Genomic DNA, 24777 nt, shown 5'->3' with positions numbered 1-24777 from the left:
TTTATCTTTCTGATGTTGATTGTTAATCTGTGTTTGAGAATCAAATAACCAGTAACCAAAAACAGTAAAGCAGAGCAGAAAGACAATCGCACACAAGAACACAAGATATAAGGTGGAAACCCAATGTGGGTGAAAACCACCTGCTGCAATTCGTCTCTATCTTCTCTTTAATTAGAAACTTCTTTTTACAATTGTACTGGTGCAGTCCTTTACCAGTACACAGGCTGCAACCTGCAGAGAGCTACAACCCTCTCTCGTTTTCTAGCTTCTCCTGGAAGGGAGCTACAACCCCCTTAGCTCTTGTACTAGCCAAGATACTAGTACGTAGGTGCTGGCCTACAGAAGGCTACAACCTTCTCTTTCTTTCTGGGACCATGTTTCATAAATTTTCAGACTGGATCCACAAATAACATCAATCAAACGACTGTACCCAGATCACAGTAACAGTAACCACACACCAAATTTGAACCCTGAACACTGCAGTAATAAACAAAAGCAGCTAGATCACAACTCAAAAGATATACGCTGCTTTAATAACCTGAAACCTACGTACATACGTTTCTGGGAACAACCTACGTATACGCTCCTTCGCTTCATTGAACCAGTGTGTATACGCGCCTTCGCTTCACTGAACCTGCGTACAAATCTATAAAGGATAATTCACTCTTTCAGATATTCAAACACTAATTAACCTAGATTATCAGACTTATAGATCAAGCAAGCGCCACATATAGCAGATCAAAATCATACAAAGATACTATCATTCAAGCTTAAAGATTATGACCCATCAATAGAACTTATCCTTCTCTTTGTGCTAAGGTTCCTCCTTCATTCAGATCCAGATCTGCACCATAACCCAAATACTAGTATTCCAGATCTAGCACTTTATCAGATATTCAATAATAATTCAGATGATCTTTTGCCACATGATCTCCTTCCTCTTTTATAGTTTTAGGCCTTCCATAATACCACGGTCCAAAACCATAATAAACCAATACCACGGACCCAATACTTGGGATCAACACTTCTGACGAGGTACCATGGTCCAAAACCATGGGTTCAAAATACCAAGGACTAACTACCACGGACCAAGGTAAGTTCTCCAACATATACGCGCTTTTCCTTGCATGAAAGTGCGTGTATACGCATACGCGCCTTTGAAATGTCTAACCCGTGTGTATACGCATCTTCGTCTAGATGAACCTGCGTATATGTCTTTTCCTTCATTCTGAAAGCCTGAACTGAGATCTGTTTCCAAGGAGAGTTGCCATCAAGGACAACACCTGTGCCATAGCTCCAAACCTATGCCGTAATGCCAACAGGTTATACTAGGATATCGATGTATAAGGAAAATTAACACATTATGGTATCGGGGGTCTAATATGATATATTGGTAGATGACAAGAAATTCTTAAATGTCCCATTAGCTAATGGATACATCCCAAAACAATGAATTTTTAAGGTTTTTGGATTATACAAAAATTGGGGTTCTATTATAAAAAGCACAATATTACTTATTTGTTAGTATGGATTTTAGTCCCAATAAAGGATTAGTGCACATAATCCCTGGCTTTTCCCCCTTCCTATGTTCCTCTTATAATAGCTCATTAATCCTCTACTCCATCCCCTCTTTATCCCCTTCTCTCCGCACCTTAGATGTTCTCCTTAGATATCATACTACACCTCTTCTCTTTAGATCCTCTAGTATGCTCACCTAAAATCACAACATAACATACAAAAACACTTAAAATATGCTTATCCATATAGTATTTATAGGATTTGGCACTTAAGTTATGCTAATTTTTCATGTTGGTTTCGTATATTCGAGCTTATTTTAAAGACCCAACTTGAATGGCTACACCGTTTGATTTGGACGAAAAATTCCTTGGATCCATGCTTCCACTATTGTAGGTCCACTATACCTTAGAGTATGCAATTCCTCTCTAACCTATTTAAGTTTGGGATTGTATATAACTTCTTTAGTTACTTTGTTATTCCTTTTGAACATATATAAAAAGGGTCTCATGTACCCATGTTGGGTCTCCCACTATTTTTCACATCAATAACAACATACTATGCAAAAACTTATTGTGCACTCCATATTTAATGTAAGATTGTTTTAGTTGAGGAGAATCATTTATTTATTTTTATTTTTTTTAGTTTGAGGGAGTATGGATTATTATACCTTCCATACTTAATGCAACATTTCTTTCTTTTCTTTTCCATTTGATAGAAAATTCTTCAATTTGGGGGAGAGGAAGAACATTGTCACCTAGAGAGAAATAGGCTACTCCACATAAACATACAACAGAAGAAGTTGTTATAGAAGCCATTCCTACATAACGATATGTTGCCATTCAATAAAGCAGAGTCTATAACATAAATAAATTCTTGAGTCTGGGTATGTAAAACAAGAATTTTCATTTTTCAGTAATAAGGAATTTTGGTAACAATGATTTTAAAAAATTATTGACATAAGAAAACCCTATAATAGGAAGTATTGTTTCTGCTACACAATAACTAGTATCAAGAAATAAAATATCACCATGTCATAAGATTTAAACTATCATGATCTGTTGCTATTATTTCTTCTATAACACTATTTTTTATATTACATACAGAAAATGAATGGTTTATATCTCAAGGTCTATGCATCAGGTAGCAATGATTTTTGGTGAGCATAAATGATAAAATAGAACAAGTAGGCTTGCAAAATTTTACAAAAAAAAACAATTTGTAGTTTGAGAGATGGCTAAAAAAGCGTATTGTTACTCCTATAGCACTCTTGCTATAACTCACCTGTAGCAGCTTTATTTATTTATATGTTAAAATCCATGAAAAAGATCGTTATGATTTTTTTTAAACAAAGGAATTAAATTTGGATAAACATCCCCACCAAAATTATCCATAATCCAGAATATTGTTTAGATGAAATGATAATTTTTTATGTGTACCCAACTCTATATTCAAGATTTCTATAACTCCATTAGTGTTTCTATAGATCTAAAAGAATTGTTAAAAGTCCTTTGATGTTCCTATTTCCAAAGTTTGCAGGATGGTTCATGACAATTTATAGCAAGCAAATAATTCAAGGAAAATGGAAAAATGTTAACACTAGAGAAGAGCATGCATTGGAATAAGAAAAACATCTATACAACTTGGTCGATACAAAGGTACTAGGTTGCATGAGAACATGCAACATACTCAATTTGGAGGAAATGTTGGGGCGCATAAATGCCATCCTTTTACGTCATCTTTTCCCCATTTTAAATCTATTTTCATTTACCTATGGCTTTGTATGAGTCTGTTTTTAATGTTCATGTGTGGGATTTAGACCCAAAGTGTTTTCCATTGCACTTCCATAGTATTTCATGTGAATTATAGTTGAATATTAGAGAAATAACATATTTTTCATTTATATTAAGAAATGGGCTAGTATTTTATTGATTGTTGCAGAACTCGTTGCCACTTGTTGTTACTTCGATAACAAAAAATATATGAAGTGGGCACTTGATATTTTTAATATGAGGCATCATCATGTTGGCATAAAAATATCTTCAAAATATCTCAACAACCAGATTGTAATTTTTGAGAAATTAACATTCTAATTTGTTTTCACACCTCATAAAAGCTGCAACATCCACACAAAAGCTATGACACATTATTGTAGCACCTAAAAATCACATTGTTGTAACACCTACCAATCATGTTATTGTAACCCTACCAGTCATGTTGTTGTAACACCTGCTTCTATCATTGTTGTAACACATCCTAGTGCGATTGTTGTTGTTACACACTTGTTAGTACATTGTTGCTATTATAGTGTTGTTGTTACACAATGTTAATGTTACACAATTTTGTTATATTGTTGTTGTTATATAGATATTATTATACCATTATTGTTAAACTATTATTGTTACGTAGTTCTTGTTATACAATTGTTTCTACATAGTTTCTACTACAAAAATTTAATCTATATCAATTGACAACCACCATGATATATCATGGATCTATAATATCATTGACTATCTTGGATATGGAAATGATTTTGTAATTATTAGAAATAAATTGTTTGAATTATTAATAAGAAGATTGCAATTATGTATGAGTGATTAATTATGTGTTAATGGTTAGTAAACCTCATGAGAAACTTATGGATATCATTTTTTATTTGCTAATTTTTAACAAACCACATGAGAAAATTATGGATCTATATTTATTATTTGACATTTTATTTCTAAACAAAACTTATGTATAAAAAGAGTTCCTCTTTCATTTTGTGAGAGGACTCTTAGAGCACGTGTCCAAGTTATGATGCAATAAATTATATTTTATTAATTTTCATTTTAACTTAGATCATAGTTTTATAATTTCAGTAATATGTTATTATAATTAATTAATTTATATTATAGATTACATTGTTGTAATACCTACCATTCATGTTATTGTCACATAGATTTTGTTATAGTGTTGTTGTTACACAATTGTTGCTACATAGTTATCGCTACATAGTTTTAATTTAGATCATATCACAACCACCAAGATATTCCATGGATCTAGAATATCATTGACTATCATGGATATGGAAATGATTTTGCAATTATTAGAAATGATTAATTTGAATTTCTAATAAGGTTTTTCAATTATGTTTGAAATATTGGTGTCATTGATGTCCAAAATAGGGGGAGACTACATATATCCAAAATAAAGAATGTTGGAAATATTGATTTTGGACTTATGACACCCAGTTTGGATAACGTATATTTGAATGAATTTTTACTCTAAATCCATAGCTCAATTGGGAGAAGAAGATATATGGTTGAAGATCTTATTATAATATCTTTCTAATGGTATATGGCACTCCCTATAACTCCATAAGAATAAGGAGATATGAAATATTTTGTCAGGTCAGCCCAACCAACTTCATAAGTTGGTCCCATAAGTGAACATATGAACACTATAAATAAAGGATAGATGATTATGTTTAAAAATCATCCAAGAAAGAAGAGATCTGAAGTGCAAAACAAAAGCTCAGGAATATTCCTAGGATTTCAAAGGTGGAGAAAAAGTGTGATTTGTGGATTGAACAAGTCATCTTGGAATTATTGCTATAATTTTTCTTTTGGGATGCATCAGACCATGAAAACTGGAAGATGTGGAGACCATATTGTCTTGTACATGTGGTAAAAATTTCACACTTTATTTGGCTATGGTTTCAGAGATATGCTATGAGGAAGTTAGAGTTCCCGAATGCGCTTGAAAATTGTTTCAAACATGTTAGCTTGGAAATTTTACTATAACATTTATTTTGGGATGTTCCAGACAATGAAAATTAGAGGGAGAGATATTAGATCTTCTTATACATTTTAGGCATTGGTTCACTATACTTTAAATCAAGATATGCTCTAAGGAATTTAAGGCTTTTGAATGTTGTTGAGATCTGCTTCAAACAGGTAAAGTTGGAATTTTCATTGTAAATTTTACTCTCTAATGTTTCAAGTAGTGAAACTTGGAGGACGTGAAGATGATATATTCTTGTGTATGATAAAAAATTTAGGAATTGTTTCGCTATACTTTTAGATATGCTCTGAGGTAGTTACAGTTCTTAAATGCTCCTAAAATTTGCTTCAAACAAGGCAACTTGGCATTCTCACCATAAATTGTATTTGGTGATTTTTAAGAATGTGAAATATTGAGGATATACAGGTGATATTTTAATTTACCTATGGTAATTATTTCATACTTTACCTTCCTATAAGTTAAGATATATGCCATGTGGAAGTTAGGGGGTTTTTAATAGTCTTTAAATAAGATTCAAACATGTGAGTTTGGTATTTTTCACTATAATTTATTTTTTGAGATGTCTTAGACAATGAAATATTAAAGAAATAGAGGTGAGATATACGGGTACATGTGGTAGAACTTTTAGAATTTGGTTCAATATGATTTCAAGGATATGACATATGGAATTTAGGGTTTTTTTTGAATGTCCTGATATTAGGTTTAAACAATTACATTCACCATTTTTGCTATAACTTATTTTCTAGGACTTTTCAAAATATGAAAATTTTAGATATCCAAGGAGACATACAGAAGTACCTCAATTAAAAAGTTCAAAATCAAAATTGCAAAATTGGATATGTGGCATGTTGTGCAAGTTCGTTCTTAGTTTTGGGAGAAGCACACTTGGTTAAGGAAAAAAGAGTAAGGAGACCTTATGAAGGAAGAAGAAACAAGCAGACCATGTGACAAAAGAAGTGATAAGTAGATATGGTGAAGGAAAAAGTAGATAATAGACATGGTGAAGGAAGAAGTAGCAGGCAAACCTAGTTATGGAAAAAGAAACAAGCGGGCCTATTGAAGGTAAAAGAAACTAAGGGACCTGGTGAAGGAAAAAGTAGCAAGTAGACTTAGTAAGTAGCTTGGTGCCTAAAAATACTTGTATAATGGGATTCATGTCTCTAGTAAGTTGGCGCCTACAAATATTTTTATCAGTGGGGATTGATGTACCTAGTAGGTCAGTGCCTAAAGTTCTTGAAAAAGGGGGGATTGATGTCTCTTATAGGTTTGTGCCTACAATTATTGCAGCAATGATATTGGTGTCTCTTGTAGGTTGGTTCCTACAAAGTTTGTATTAGTAGGTTGTTTCCTACAAATTTCTATGATAAATAAGTTTTCATTTATATCTTATGTTCCATATGTGATATTGTTTGGTTATTATTCATGAATGTGCTTGGGTTCAAAAGTATCATGATGATGAAACACAAATTTCCATCTTAAAGAGACAACCAGAAGAGGAAAAAAGGACAAGAGAAGTAGTGAGAAGCTAGTTGAAAGAAAAGGAAGAAAATTGTAAAAAGACAGAATCATAAGTAATTTCCTTGAGAAAGGAACTACATAAAGCAAATATTGAATTGAATCAAAGCTTGAAGTTTGGAAATATTATTGAAATCCTAGATGATATCCTTAGCCATCAGAGATCACCTTTCAATAAAACATATCTTAACTGTAAGGAATAATATCTCCAAGGGAGAATCAAGCAAAAATCCATAAGAAAACAAGAATGAAGAAAATCCTAAAAGTTATGTTAATGTTCTCAAGAGCTCCTTCAACAAAGAAAGCAACACTAGGAAAGGAGATGAATAATATAAAAGACCTTATTTTTCTCACAAGATCAACAATAATGGAGTCATAAGAGATTCTCCACCAAGAAGGCCTTTCACATCTCATTATCAAAGTCTATTTTGCGACTATTGCTTTGCTTGTAATAATTTTGGTCATAAAGAAATAAGTTGTAGAACTCATGTAAGAAATGAATATGTTTGCAATAGAAATAAATGATCTTATTGTTGAGAAACCGAAGGCAACTAGATTAAAATATTTCTCTTACTTTGGTAATTGCTTGTGATGTACCTTTACTTAACTTGATTAGATTCTTGTTTAACTTGATTAGTATTATGTTTTCTATCATCAAACAACTACCAAACAATGAATCACTGGCAGGGGGTCATTGGCAGGATTTCGACTACCATCAAGCTCATCAAATTAGGCATGCAAAAATATTTTTGTCTTCTATTACAGGGTATATCTACAAGTGTGAAGAAGCTTAAGAAGGTTATATTGGCTGCAGTTTTGTTCTCCTCAAGGGTTCGTTGATACATTGACTTGGATTACTTATATATCTATTTGTGTTGATACTCTGGCTGGGAATTGCAGAGAGCTTCGCTCTCCATTTTGTGATCACTTTTGAAGTTGACCAAGTAAAATTTCTATGCATTTAGTTGGTTATTATAGTGGTGAATTCAACCCTCCTTGATAGTGACTTCATGAATTAAATTTGGCCCTCTTATTCAAAATGTTCTTGGTGGACAAAAGTGACATCTCAGCCATCAAATATGAAGTCAGCCTGGAGAGGCCTAGTCAAGCCCTTGGAATACTATATAAATAGGAATACTTTGACCTCCTAGAAGAGCCTTCCATAGAGAAGGAATATCACAATATATATATTGCAGGATCATTGTGAAATTGTCACAACCTTATAGAGTGAACCTAAAAAATAGAGCTATAAAGTGAGAGCCTCAAATCAAAAGTACGAACCATAGTATTCATGAGCTACATGAAATGAAAGCAAGAGCCAAAAATAAGTGAGAACCATATTGTAAATGTAAAATATGACTAATCATAGATAAACACTACACAAATAATGGAAATTAGAGAATAAACAATTCAATAAAACTTTGAGTTGATTAAGAGGTCCCTAGGTGCTTGTATTTTATGATTGAGTCAAAAGGGATAAAACAAAGAAAGAAATTATTTCACATCGATAAGTTGATTAATTCAAGTGAAATGGATACAAGTCTTGGACATCAAGTGATCATAAATGTTTGAACACCATGTGAAATTCAACACGTAAACTAACCTTATATTTAATTATTAGGGTATTTTATCATTATCATGGGAATATTTCACTAGTTGATGGGATTATATATTTTTCCTCTCTCTTTCCTATCAACGTCGAGGGACTAAATAACAACCTAGTTTTGTGTAAACTCTAATAGGCTCTATGTCTATATTTATCCATAATGTTTCCCCTGTATCACCCCTAAGAGCATGTGCTTATTCTAGTTACCTATTTTGAGATCGTTTCTTCATATTTCATTCATGGTACCCCAAGGGTGGTTATGGTAAATCCAATAAGAATTCATTCATGCAAAGGAATTCCACATGATAACATTCTAAGATATATGTGTTCGTCATGTAAATCTATATATTTCTTTGCAACTTTCCAAGCTTTTGTTTCATCTTTAAGTTCATTTTGAATTTTTTATATAGCATTGATTACAAGCTTAATAAATAAATATTTTGGAACCTCTCCATAAGTAATAAATGTGATCAACATTTTGAAAGGGATGTTTTCTCAACTTATAGGTCGTTCCACAGATTTCCAAGGAGTTGATACTTCGGTAACAAACATAATTGTCATCTCTTTCAACTTTTATCATCGACTCTCCAAAATGGATCATTTTACAAGGAAATATTATGTTAACAAGAAAGGTTCCTTTGAATGCATAGCCTTTATAGAAAAGACAACACCGAATGAGCAAGGGGCAGGCCTCTGAAATCTAATTACTTAAATATTTTCCTTCAAATAAGTTTTTTGAGCATTGTGAAGCCAACTTTTTGTTGAGTCAAAGTCAAAGTCATTTTTGTAAGAGACCCTTCTTAGGCTCCTTAAGGTCAAGAAGGGAAAACAATTTTTGTGTCAAAATATCTTCTCCACCAAATCAGTTCCTTCTCCTAAAAGGATTACCCTTCAACCTTCAAATCTGGCCTCCAAACAAAAGATAATCAAATTGGCCTTCATTACAAGCCTACAATTCAGGTTCAAGTCAAATTGTTCATGTCGGCTCAAATGCACAGTGACCAATAAGTATAAATAGCCTACTATTTCACCATTTGAAGGAGAGAAGTGAAGCATTCATTCAAGAAGTGAGATAAACTATTACAAGATGGAGAAATGGAGATGAAGTAAAAAATATTGGAAGACTATTATAGAGAGGAAGTCGAAAATGTGAATTGTAGAAAAAATCACAGGGAAGCTGAAGTTCCTTGTTGCATAGATGATTATAGAAAAGGTTGAGACTATTTCAGAAGGAAGGATGATATTTCTAAAGTAGGAATGCCAAGATTTCTGAAGTAGGAGGGATGAGACTATTGCAAAAGGAGGGTCAAAATTTTGAAGTTGGAACAGAAGGAGACAAGAACCATGATTCCAGAGACAATTGCGGGAGGAATAGGTCTGGTGGTTGGATTAAGTCTATTTCTTTAGTCAAAGGGTCAAATGTGTCTCAACCTGATTTAATCTACTAGAGAAAGAGTTGACTAGGTTTTCTCCTGCATAGGGGTTTTTCCCTGGTTGCGTGCTTACATCTTATGTTTTTGTCTTTGTGATCTTCATGTTAGCATTTATTTGATGAAAGGAACACTAACATAATCAACATATAATTTCACAAGTAAGTTTTAAGATAAGAAAAATCAAATTGAAGAATCTAACTCACATAATGCCCTAGATTTCTCAACAAATTAGGGGTATTGGACTTCATTTGAGTCACACAAGTAATTGGTCTCTTCAAGAAGTCTGAGACAAATTCAGAGCAAGAAAGAGGTGAAGGATAGTGAGGAAAGAAAGAATATCTATTTGTTTGGCTTGTGCACAAATTCTTGGTTTAGAAAGCTCGCACGTATGTGAAGAAAGCTATCTTTGTTCAGATTTTGAGCTAGAGAAGTGTAGTAGACTGAGTTATAGAGAGAATCATTGTTGTTTGGGTGGCTGGCCTATCACTTGGTGAGTTGTCTTAATCAGATGTCTTGGAAGTCTTCTTTGAGTTTCTATAAGAAGATAATTTTTTGGGTTTTTCCCCTATGGAGGGGTTTTGCGCTGGCCTAGAGCCTAGTTATGGTGTTCTCGTTTGCATTGTGATCTTCTTTATTGGCATTTTATTTATGATGAACACTAAATAATGATGATGATGATGATGAACTAACATTATAGCAAAAGAATTGTCAATATAACAAGAGAAAACATTATAAAAGAAACCTTGATTTTGTTTGCCTTATTTTTTCTCAACATCTATGGTCTTGGAAGATTTGCAATGTAGAAATAAAAAAATTCTTGAAATCAAATGCAATGCAAAAATAAATCATGCACCCGGTAGCCAAGTGCTTGGTGGGCTAAATTTGAGTAGTACTTAGATGAGTTTTTTTTCGTGTATATGACTCCAACCATAGTTAATCTTTCAAATTTAGATATGCAAATGAAAGTACCTACAAGACAAAGGAAGGAGGATAATTTAGATGTGATAAATAATTAATAAAATAGAAGAAAAATCATACCAATTCCTTATGCCCAATTAATAGAGTAAGAGTTTCTCCTACTACTCTGCATGAAAAATGACAGTTTATAGTCTTTCACACAAATAAAAACACAATTGTCAAAGAAAGACAAATGCTACATGAATTTGTTTTCATGGAAAAGTTTGTTGTTTCTTATAGAATTTTATGTAACTCCCACTCATTCAAGACATACAACACAAATATCAAACAAATTTTGTTGTGTCACCTAAACCCTTACCATTTTGATCTATTTGCTTCAGATAGTTGTTCCACTTCAACATCCAAATTGAAGCTAGTTTTCCTACACATATTCATGAGACCAATCAAGAAAACTTAGATTAATTTTGACCAAATATTATATTTAATTTCTTGAATAAATAATAATTAAAAAGACTTGATTGCATGAATACCATAATGACATCCTCTTTGTTTCAAGAATAAATAGTTTGAGTAGTTTAATATTGGAGAAAACCTCCCTCCAGTCAACAAAGTGGTAGCGAAGTCAATATTGACTTTTTTGTTCCTCTGTTGGATTGAGGGTGTTTTGCTCCAAGATTATCCAAATCCTAATTTATTCTCTACTGAATAGGGACAACTATGTGAAGGTGGAAGCTCTGATGGCCCCTCCCTGACATCACTCTCAATTCCCTTGTACCCAATCTATCTACTATATAGGAAATAGTTGAAAGCAAGACATTAAGATACATAAAAAAACAAATAAAAAACATTCATTCATTCATTCGTAAATCCACAAAATATTTGATCTTAATAAATTTTATCATAAAAAGTATGTTTACATAATATGAAAAAATGTCATGTACATAAAGATACATATAAAAATTATTCATTAATATATAACATTCATTCATTAATCATTAACACAAAATACTTCATCTCGAATTTTTTAATCATAAAAAATATGTTTTCATAATATGTTATGTGATGTTTCTAATGATATAATTATTACAATCATTTATTTTTATTTTTATTTTTATTTATTTTTGATTTCATGGTCGTGTACTCATGATGATGTCGAGGTTGTCGCAAGAGGGGTGGATCATTAGTTGTAACAGAAAAGAAATGTTAAATTTATATTTGTTGTTACTATTTATTAATAAAAACAATAGTAGATTTTTCTTTACCTCGTGCATTAGTCGACACTGTAATTTAAAAAAAGAAACAATTACCACAATATCAAAACATAAAAGTGTAATTTTGTAGATACTTCTCATACAAAGTGTCGATACTAGTCAAGACAACCATTATGGCCTCCCATTTTCACCAATAGCGTGTATGACATTTATTTATGTTTGGAATTCATAGATGCCAAAATGCTACTAGTGAATACGAGAGCCAATATCTGTTGTATTAGTCAATATTGATGCTTTTCTTGAGAAGTATCTTTAAATTGTACTTTTCGATTTTGATATTGTGGTAATTGTTTCTGTTTTTCTAAGTTTTGAAGATCAGTTCTAGGTTTTGTTAACATCTGTTATTTTGTTTTTAAAATTTAATCAATAATGGATTATGGAGATGCTATAATGGTTGAATGTTGTATTTTCCAAGAAGAGGACAACAAACGAAATATGGAGATTCTAATATTGACAATATGAAAGAAAATCGTTCTAATATGGAGATTCTAATATGGACAATATGAAAGAAAATCGTTCTAATATGGAGATTCTAATATAGACAATATGAATACAATAATGAGCTCATCTTGGTTTCGAGAATAAATTGTTGGAGTAGTTTAATCTTGGTCGAGCAAACCTCCTTCCAATCAACGAAGCAACAACAAGTCAACATTGACTTTGTTGTTGCTCTATTGGATTGAGGGTGTTTTGCTCCAAGATTATCCAAATCCTAGTTTATTCTCTACTGAATAGGGCCAATGATGTGAAGGTGGAAGCTCTCATGCCCCCCGGCACATAACTCTCAATTCCATAGTACCCAATCTATCTATTATATAGGAAATAGTTGAAAGCAAGACATTGAGATACATAAAAAAAATAGAAAACATTCATTCATTTATTCGTAAATCAACAAAATATTTCATCTCAATCAATTTTATCATTAAAAATATGTTTACGTAATATGAAACAACATCATGTACATAAAGAGACATATAAAAAGTATTCATTAACATATAACATTCATTAATTCATTAATCACGAGCACACAAAACTTAGGGGTTTAGGGGAATAGATAAGAGGGGTTTGTATAAAATATTTAGGGAAGAGTGTATTCGATGATGTTTTTAGATGCTTAAATGAGAAATTTAATAGCATTGGAAACTTAGTAATTGCACATTTATCCTTCAATAGATTAGGTCTCATCCAAATGGCATGCATGAGCATTGTTTTTTAAACTAGGCATCTGAATTGTTGCACCATTTCAAAAATCTAGAACAAATATTAATTATCATTAAAGACTAAAATTCACTTTCTGAACAGGGTATCCAAATTAAGTTTGAAAACACATTGTTAAAAGATCATACCTAGTCTAAAAACTACATTCACAATACTTGAATATGACAAAGTGGCCTTGCGCATACATATATAAGATTCAAAGTTTGAACAAGAGTATAGAAGTCAAGAGCTATATTCGATGCATAAATCTTAATGATAATATTGAATAAATATTGGCATATGTGTATATGTGTGTGTTTATGTGCATGATACTTCCAATATCAATCAAACTAAGAAAATAGAGAATATGGATAACCTACAAGATCCCATACCTATGATGAAGTATTTGCAAGATATTTTGAATATGGATTGAGGACAATAAACTACCTTCATTAAACCTATACTAATTAACATAGACTTAGTGTACCACTTGAAGCTAGAGAGTTGTGCAAATAGTGGAAGGCTATAAGTCTTATAAATTGCCAAAATTTGAATAGAACCTCATAGCAATATTATGACATTCAATGATTATTGGGATAAAGCATATGACAAGTTGATACACCATCCTATGGAGCACCAAAATTAGTCTCAATATAAACTAGTCAACATTATTGCGATTGCTACTATATTTATTGTAACTAATCTATATATTGGTTGCATTTTCTAATCTATATTAGTCTAACAAAATTATAAAATATATTAGTTGTTAATTCACAACAATTTGTGATTATGATGACAATTTAAATACACGAGTGTAATGTGCATGATGGGATGTATGAATTGTCATCCACACATTGCCCATCAATGATTATAACCTTGAATGAGCTAGCACTGGCCTGTCACCACTGATGCAACGCTCTAACCATAGGTCTTCACAAAAACAATAAAACTAAACTGAAGATCACACCAAGCATATGCACATAAAGATCTTCAACAAATGATTAATTAATCAAAAAAATATCTACAGGAGAAATCATGGCCCAATGATTAGCCTCTCATTCCTCAGACTCACTCACACACTTCTACATCTTACATGCCTCGTAGCTTACCTAAATTTATACAAATGGATTAGAATGCGAGGTAGGTTCTAGATTTCTAAACTAACTCCCAAAATATATCTCATATCCATAAAATCTCTCCTCCAGTCCCTTATCCCTTGATAAGAGCTAACTAATTCATAATATTCTCAAACCTTCCACAAAATTCTCGAATCTTCTCTTATTTACAAGAATTGTCAATATCTCATAAAAACTATATAAAAATACAATAATTAATTAAATCCTCACTTTATAAACTAACTTCTCTAGTAAATGATTGACCCAGGTTAGATGCTCCTGCATCAAACTCCCTAGGTAAAAGAAAATCATGGTCTCCCAACCATTAATCTTTAATAGATGATAAAACTCCACATGGATCCCAAACTTTGGTCTATCACTGAAAAATTACTTTGTCATATTGTTGATGTTCTGTGGTTTTCTTCTTTCGTCTTCTAGGCTTCCAAGATTTATGTTGTAGTTGTCCTCCCTTTTTGTTGATGTATATTTGTGTAGTCAGATGTATCTTTTTGTTATCCTTTCTTTTTCATTGTTCAATTGGCCTCTCATTCCTCACACTCACTCACACACTTCTACATCTTACATGCCTCATGGCTCACCTCAATTTATACAAATGGATTAGAACCCAAGGTAGGTTCTATATCCCTAAACTAACTCCCAAAATATCTCTCATATCCATAAAATCTCTCATCCAATCCGTTATCCCTAGATAAGAGCTAACTAATACATAATCTTCTCAAACCTTCCACAATGCTCTCGAATATTCTCTTATTTACAAGAATTATCAATATCCCCTAAAAACTATAGAAAAATAAAATAATTAATTAAATCCTCACTTTATAAACTAACTTCTCTAGTAAATGATTAACCCAGGTTAGATGCTCCTACATCAATCACCATCTCAAAATGATCTGGCAAATGAAAATTTACCATGCATGTCATCATCACTTCACATTGTCTCTTATATGACCCCTTTTACAGATTATATGCATGAATTTCTAGCAAACCATACCCTTGACCTAACCTTTGATTGATTGTGAGAACAGGTGAGAAAAGTACAATTTATAAGTAGGGGATCTTGTCAATAAAGATCCATCAATTGCCCTTTATTCACTTGTTGTCAAAAATCAATAATAGAATAGCTAGAGGGGATGACCTTCCGAAAATTCATGCATATAATCTATAGCAAGGGTCATTCATGAGATAATGTGAAGTGATGATGACAAAAATTGTAAATTTTCATCTGTCAAGTCATTTTGAGATGATGAGATAGACTAGTGCTAGCCCATTTAAGGTTATAATCATTGACGACCAATTTTGGGACAATAATTCATACATCCCATCATTGACATTACACACATAGGTACTTAAATTGTCATCATAATCACAAATTTTTGTGATTATTCATTGAAGCAGGAGTAACTAGCACTGTAATTAGGAGTGTGGTAGTGTATGATGGAGTGGGCTAGGTATAAAAATTAATAGATGGTTGTCTTATCATGGGCACAAATTGTGTAAAGGCTTAGTTTAACACGAGAATATGATTATAGCTCTTGGTGTTCATAACTGAGTTAATTAACTGGCTTATACCATGAATTTATCAAATATATGGTATTCTAGGCCCTCCTTGTATCACAAAAAATATGTTTACACAATATGAAACAAAATCTTTCTAATTTTTTGCAATGGAAAAATCACTACTTTTTATTAAGATAGTCTAAAGTTACACGTGCATATGCCATGACACATTCAAGCTCTCAGTAAAAAATGTGGTACTCAAGAAGAGGGGCTCTAAATAAACAAGTTCAGTCATTTTTTATTAGCTTTCTTTCTCTTTTTTAAAACGTAATTAGCCAAGATGTCTTGATCTCGGCCCCCTTTAGTTGTTGTGGTCTCTAGTGTAATATGTATTGTTGCTGACCTAGTCATATGAATATGCTATTGCAAGTGTGGACAAACATCAACTACAATAAGAAATAAATGTTAAATTCATATTTATAGTTATTATTATTACAAATGTCTTATTAATAAAAAGAGTATTATAGTGTTCTTTACCTGCTTCGGTAGTGGAGGGAAGAAGAATACATTCAGATGTGGCCATATGTTCCTCCTCTTCTCTAGCCACATCTTGTACATTCTCTATTGTGTAAATAAGAAAGGTTATAATTAATACACCATTTGCATTTAAATATTTTTTATTGTATTCCATACTACACTTTTTTTATAACACATGAAATACCTCCAGTACTGAGTTGAACATCAGTCTCAAGATGTGGCAGTCCACTGTCAGTAGGCTCATGTGTTGTATCTACATTTGTTTTCCTACTTTTTACAATTAAACACATTACTTTATGGCCAACAATAATAACCAATAGATTGTACAAGTAATGATTTATAAATGATATCCATTTCTTTTATTTTCTTGTGTTATGTTGGGTGCTAAAAGACTGTGAATACACCAAGCTTGTCCTCTGTTCAACCATGGCTTGATAGTCGTACTTGAAAGCAAGACTTAAGTCTTCCTCCATTGGAGCCTCTTTGAATTGTGTCCCCTGCGATTTTTCATTAGAACATGATTTTTTCTTCTTATGTGATATTAAATTAAAATTGTTAACAATTTATAATTTGGATGCAATTTTATTTTTTATTTTTTTATATACTTACAATTTTTGTGGCCAGTTTCAAGTAACCCCCTAGGCCAAGATGATGTTGCTCATGTTTGGTTATTCTAGCCTATGTGGATTTCTAAGTATCTGATAGACTGTATTTAAAACATTAAAAAATTTAATTAGATGTCACAATATGATAAAGTATCATAACTACATTATTAGAAGTGGCTCATACCTTCCTAGTCCGGATGGAGACTTCCCTACTTTCGAAGTGCCTTCTCATGTGCATCTACCACAAGCGCTCTCCTCGATGGAGGGCACCCATGAAACCTTAACCTTTCTAATTGAGACCTATACTGGTCCCGCAAATATTTTAAATGTAGACCTACCTTTGAGATAACTCCAGATTTGTTGAAGGTATCATCACTGAACAAGTGAACCATCCTATTAATAAGTTCCTCTTTTAACTTGGAACTTTGGGATTTCTAGTTTGTGCGAAGGGTCACGCCAAATATTTCCAAGTTTATCTCATACAAATGCTTATAAAATACATCATTTCCTACAAGATGATATTATCATTAGTTTAAAATAATCACAAACTATATGCTAATTTCATTTAGGTTGTACTTAACATTTAAAACACTTTTTCAGTACCTGGAAGTTTCTCTATTTTCATAGGGATGTTGTCATGATCTACCAAAAATGTGATCAGTAGTGATCATGTACTAGTAATACGGGAAGATCCAAGAAATCCCATTTCAAATTGTGCAATTGTATCATGCTTTGCATCCACTGCATCATGTGTAGATCTTGACGTACGTTGTTCAAGGGGTGTAGATCCTGCTGTGGGTGGTTCAACGATTGTACCGGTCTCAATAATTGGTGACTCACTCATAGGTGGAGCATTGGTGTTACTACCAACGTTGGTTTGACCCATAGTTGTAGCATGAGGATCAAACTCTGGAAAAAATGCATGTAAAATAAAGAGTTTTTTAATAAAGGATGAGTTACCTAAATCATAAACAAATAATTGGGATAATTAAATGAGTTTCTCACCCCATACCGACAAACTTGTTGTAGCAAGGTTCTGATTTCACCTTTTATCTCATCTGTCTGAGGCTTAATCAGAACTAAAGAATTAAGTTTCTTGTTTTCTTTGTATTGAGGCTTCCTTATTGCTTTCAATCGATCTGCAGACATAAAAATTGCATCATCAATAACATCTTCCTCACAAGCATCTGTGGACTGATCTAAGGCTGGTGCCTTCCCCTTATAACATTGTTTATCAAATAAGTGTAATTTGCAATTCATCCACAATTAATCATCATTATATTAATAATAAAACCATTATTGACGCATGTCTAAATTTATATAAAAACTTCATGTAGTAAATGACAATCATAACATACAATAGACATTACTTACAAGTTGGGTAAAATTGAATACATACTGCCCCTATAATAGCAATATTTGTATTTATTCTATTCAAACTGTAACCAATGAGAAACTCTTCCCCTGCAACTATTGATTTAATGGCACATACAAATACACGGTTTTCTTCACGTCCCTCAAATATGCAATTGGGTTGCTTATTTGTGGTGATGGGTTGTGTACTATTGATAAACCCTGTAATATTATCTGTTGATTTTGGCCTTACATCAATATACATAGTTGTTCCTTTATTTTCATCATTGTCTTTTAGTTGTATATAATTTGTGTCCACTCCATATCCTTGCATACTTCAGGTATATTGGACTAGTTGCACCTGATCATTGTAGTTCCAACAGGGTCTGCCATACTCCATATTTTCAGTTAATCCTATGTAACATACCTTTATTCCATCAATGGAAAATATCCCCAAACTATGTAATGACGATGGTGCAATGCAATGTATGCTTTCATTAACAAAAATATCAGTGTTTATTTTAGGAAGAACCTTGCATGCCCATTGTTTCACTATATGTTTGTACCTCAAGGGAACCTCAATGCCATCTATGCTCTCATTATCATAAAAACATGATCCCCCTTTAGCAAGAAAATTTTCCATGCATCTATGGAATTTTCTTCTAAGCTTTTCACCTCTAGTTGATCTTCACCTGCTAGATGGCATAGAAGATGTTTGGTCAATTTCTTCTATCCTACTTGAACTTTCGTCACTCGATGAAGATATATCTGACAAATACCTATTTGGTTGAACGTCCTATAACACTCCATCAAATGAGAGAAATTGTTAGCGAGTGTCATAAGGGATGTTGAGAAACGTCTTGACGAAACCACAAGAACATTATATTAGTACAAGTGAGTTATAAGGAAGTTCTTTGCATTTAAAATATTCAAGTAATATTTAAAAACTTGAGAACTTGAGAACCTATTCATCCTAACCAATGAACTCACTCGATAACTTGAGAACTCAACATAATCTGATAGCATTTAATCTTCCATTACAAAAAATTACCCACATACTTCGATATGTTGAAGAATGTAACTAGTTTTGGTCTTCATAATTGTCATTTGACTCATGTCATGATGTAATTCTTATGTATCTATCAAAAGAAGAAAGAAAATTATTTTTGTAAAGCATGGGTTTCATGCTCAAGTCACTTTTTCATTAGGTCAAGCATCCATTGAATGCTCCTAGGGTTTGTCATGAGTCAAGAGTCCTTGTCATATTGTAAAAGACCCTTTTAGGAATTTGTATCAAGGAAAGAAAAATTATTTTGAAATTAGAAATGTCTAGAAGGCTCCCAAGACCAAGTTGGCTAGCCAAGGAAAAGTTGGCCTAGAGAGGGCTAATGGAGCCTCTTGGAAAGGCTATATAAATATGGATCTTTAACCTATTGAGAGACACATCAAGATTTCAAAAGTTTGTAATTTGTCTTCTAATGTTCACACGTGCGAATACCCTAGGGTTTCTAAGATTTCCTTCAATCCAAAATTACAGGAGATGTTGTAGGTTGCCTTAGTGAAGTTACATTCCTGGTAAGGTCAACCTTGTCGACTCATTGGAGATCTTGTTTTTGGTCAACCTTGTGGCTAGCTTAGTCTTGGGAAATGTTACATCAATACTTTTCAAAACCGGTATGAAAATTAGTACATTTAAAAAAAATGTTCATACTTGATACAGGAGAAAATTTAAAGTGTCAAAAATATGCCTAAAAAAATGTTAATATTTTTCAAAATCAACATGAAAATCATTATTGTTTAAAAAAAATGTTCATACTTGATACATAAGAAAATTTGAAGTGTCAAAAATAAGTCCTCTAAAAAAGGGGTTGATGCTGCATCAACACTTTTCAAAATCAAGATGAAAATCACTAAGATTTAAAAAAATGTTCATACTAGATACATAAGAAAATTAAAAGTGTCAAAAATATGCTCCAAAAAAAATGTGTATTCTGAATCAACACTTTTTGAAATCGGATGATTTTTTGCTACCTCAAAAAAATGGGTACTTGGTACGGTTCTCGTTTGATAGTTTACATTGTTAAATACAATGTCTAACAGGTGTTGACGTCTATGGGTGGGACTCTACAACACTATCTATTATGGCATAGTATGGATAAGAGTTCTTTCACCGAGGTAAAATAGGTGGTTTCCATAGGTTTTAGTTCGGGCTAGGTAAAGGAAATGGTTTTTGTTATATCATATTATACCTTGAGCGTAGTGTAGCTTTATACCTTGAGCCCTATTCATTCATTCCTAATTTTATTAATGCTAGATATTTTGTGTTTGCAATAAGTAAATAATTTCAATTTTCTGCTGTGGTAGAATGTAAACAAAACATACGAAATAGCTCAGAGGTGGGGTTGGATTAGCCAACACTTCCCGAAAACATTTTTTCCTTTTGCTCTGCTCTTCCTTAAGCCCTCGAGTTGGCTTTCCCTTAGGTCCTGTCATGATGGTGGAGGCTCTTCCTCTTGCAGCTCAAAGGTGGGTAGAGGCTCTTCCTCTTGTAGCTCTAAGGTGGGTTGAGGTAGGCGAGGGGTGATGGCAAAGATCAGCTTCCTCTTGCAGCTTGGAGGTGGGCAGATGTGGGTGAGGTAACTGTCATGATGGTGTAGGCTTTCCTCTTGCAGCTTGGAGGTGGGTGGAGGCTTAATTTCCTCTTGCAGCTCGGAGGTTGGCAGAGGTAGGCTCGGACTAGCGCAATGGCAAAGGCTTTCCTCCTGTAGTTCAGAGGTAGGTGGAGGCAGGCTCGAGCTAGGCAAGGCTTGCACAATAGGTTAACAGGGAGATAATTTGGATTTGTTTTAATTTTTATGTTATATATATGGTTGTGTTTAGTTTTTTTTTTTTTTTTTAATTTCTTTAATTAAAAAAAAAAAATATAAAAATAAAAAAATAAAAAAATAAAAATAAAAATAAAAATTATACAATATTAAATTTTTAATATTATAATATACATTAATATATCATGATACATTAAACTCTAAATATGTATGGAGGGAATAACATAGACATAGAGGTGGAGAGATAGAGGGAGTGACAAGGGAGAGATGGAGATCAAAGAGTATGTATGTTTGGGGATCATATATATAGAGAGACAAAGAAGGATAGATGGAGAGAAGGTGGGAGAGAAGGAGAGAGGAAGGGATATAGTGACAGAGTTAGATGGCGGAGAAAGAGAGTGAGAGAGAGACAGATGAAGGTGGGAGAGAAAGGGAGAGAGAGCAAGGAGGATAGAGAATGAGAGAGGGAGGGGAAGAAAGAGATGGAGTTGGAGGGGGGTGAGAGGGTCAAGGTAAAAAGAAATACATAGAGAGAAAGGTGGAAACATTATTTAAGTAGTTTCTAGAAAGAAACAAATTTCAATCAATTGTATTTATGTATGTCTATATAGCAAGTATGAAGATACAAATCCAATAATCCAAAACATGTTTATGCATTTATCCATCATATTTGAGTAAGGAAATTTTAGTATCAAGTTTGAAGTTAGGGTGTAGCTCCCAAGTTTTCAATCTAGAGCTTAATAAATATGTTGAACAATAATTAAATGATAGTAAAGAGGCTACATTCTTCCTCATTTGGCAAGTCAACACATGAAGAAATAGAAAATCAGGATCCTTTCATAGATATAAAAATTAAATCTTAGGTGGTGAAATGAATAGGGTAAATGTTGAAGATTAAATCCTAGGTGGAGAAATGACTAGGGTAAATGTTAAAGATCATTTGAAACCCAAATATATAAATTTTGATATCAGAGGGTGAAGTGTATAGGAGTTATATAAGGTGATGTAACATAAGAGAGTTGGGAGTGAGAGTTCCAAATCATAAAGTGCATGTGTGTTTGGGTGTGCATGAAGAGAAGCTTCAAAAATACTTAACACCATGATGAATGGAATGAAACATTTTTGGATTAATTGTTTAAAATATAACAAGAAACAAATTAACTCAAAACATATTGTTCATTTTATCCACTTGGTGAAAACTCGTTTTAGAAAATAATAATAATTCAAAACATATTACTAACTTATACACTTTTCCAAACCCTCCCATATTTATATATGAGTCTTCAAACCCTCCCATAACATCAATGCATGTATCTATTATAACCATGTCAAATTTCAATGCATACAAGCATAAACTGAAAAAAATTCAACATTGGCCCCTTTCACAAGTCACTATTGTGGGGTCAATTAATTGAGGTATAATTTCAACTAATTGGTAAATGTTAAGTGGTGGATTGGTACTTACATGTAGGCCCACAACAAGTAACAATAAGCTTTACACCAAGAGTATACGAGAGACATATAATAAACTGTGTGATTCATTGAGGCATCATTCCTTTTCATATAAATGATGTTGATGGTGATGATGATGATGACAATGATGTCGACGATGACGGCGATGATGTTGATGACGACGATGATGATGATGATGATGATGATGACAAATTACAATGATGACGATGATGATGACGATGAAAATGATGACGATGTTAAAGATGATGTGGATGAAAAAAATTATGATGTTGATGAAGATGACAAAGATGATGATGAAGGGTAAGAATTTTTCTCAAATGGAAGTTGGGTAAGGAGTTTTCTCAACCTTTGGACTATGAATTACATTATAATCCCGCAATTGATAAATAGTAATAAATAATTTCATCTCCTTGACATTTATATATGTTATAATTGTGTCATTTGATTGTCAAATTATTTCTATGAGTCGTATTTGAGTCTCAAAACCCTCCCATATCAATGCATGCGTCTACCATAACCATGTCAAATTTTAGTGCATACAAGAACAAACTGAAAAAATTTCAACGTTATCCCCATTCTCAAGTCATGGGAAATTATGGACCCATCAATCAATTATAAACCAACTTTTAACACCCAAACATTAATTTAGCCAATTTTCTAAAAATCATTATGAGACCCCCTTGTGGGAACTTTGTTCATTGGCAATCGCATGGGCTGACATTCCTTCTTTTTTGTGCGTGCTCCTTGCCAAGTCAGGTTGAAAGACCAAGTTGTCGCATGGGTGCCCTAGTGTGCCCAGAACACTTATTCCCCATGGGCGCCCCACCTTCGTGCAAGCACGCCCAAGGCACCAGTGTTGGCCCTACTGTGCAAATTAATGAAAACAAATCATTACCTCATCAATGAAAATAAAATATTATAATTTGTTAGTACCATGTTGCATAATCAATGAATTATAAATTAACTTTTAACACTAAAATACTAATTTAGTTAATTTTTTAAAAATCATTATGGGACCCCCTTGTGGGAACTCTATTTATGGGCATCCATGGGACAAAATTACTTCTTTTGTGTGGGCACCCCTTGTGAAGTTAGGATGACCCACCAACTCATCAGGCGCCCTTGTCGGGCAGGCACCTTGGCGTGCCCAGCACGCGATGCCCCCATGGGCGTTGGGTGCCCTGGTGTGCCCAGCACATGACGCCCCCATGGGTGCCCACATGCCCCGCCTTCATGCAAGCGTGACCAAGGCATGGACGTTCTCCTTGTTGTGCAAATTAGTGAACACAAATTATTAACTCATCAATGACAAAAAAATATTATAATTTTTTAGTACCATGTTACATAATCAATCAATTATAAACCAAATTTTAACACTGAAACATTAATTTAGTTAATTTTCTAAAAATCATTGTGAGACACCCTTGTGGGAACTCTCTTAGTGGGCAGTCATGGGCTAACATTACTTCTATTGTGTGGGATCCCCTTGCCAAGTTGTGGCGACCCACCAATTCATCGCACGGGCGCCCCTACCAAGTGGGCACCTTCGCGAGCATAGCACACGATGCCCCCATGGGCGTCAAGCACCATGGTGTGCCAAACACGTGACACCCCCATGGGTGTCGGGTGCCCTGGCGTGCCCAACATGTGACGCCCGCATGGGCGTCAGGTACCTTGGCGTGCCCAGCATGTGACACCCCCATGGGCGCCAAGAACCCTGTCTTCATCATGTGGGTGTGCCGAGGGTGCACCATTTGCCCTGCTGTGTAAATCAGTGAACACAAATATTTAGGTCATTAATGGAAACAAAATATTATAATTTTTTATATCCATGTTGCATAATTAATCAATTATAAACCAAATTTTAACACCAAAACATTACTTTAGTCAATTTTATAAAAATCATTATGAGATCCCTTGGTGGGAACTTTGTTTGTGGGCAGTCATGGGCCAAACTTACTTATTTTATATAGGTTTCCTTTTCCAAGTCGGGTCGACCCACCAACTCATCGCACGGGCAGCCCTACAGGGTAGACATCCTTACATGCCCAGCTCGCAACGCCCCTAGGGGCGCCAGGGCGCTCCGCCTTCATACAGGTGTTTCCAGGGC

Source organism: Pinus tabuliformis, chromosome 1_2 (genome assembly GCF_031772625.1).
Source record: "Pinus tabuliformis cultivar Carrire ecotype Pingquan chromosome 1_2, CPIR1, whole genome shotgun sequence".
NCBI lineage: Eukaryota > Viridiplantae > Streptophyta > Pinopsida > Pinales > Pinaceae > Pinus > Pinus tabuliformis.
This window is presented reverse-complemented; position numbering follows the sequence as displayed.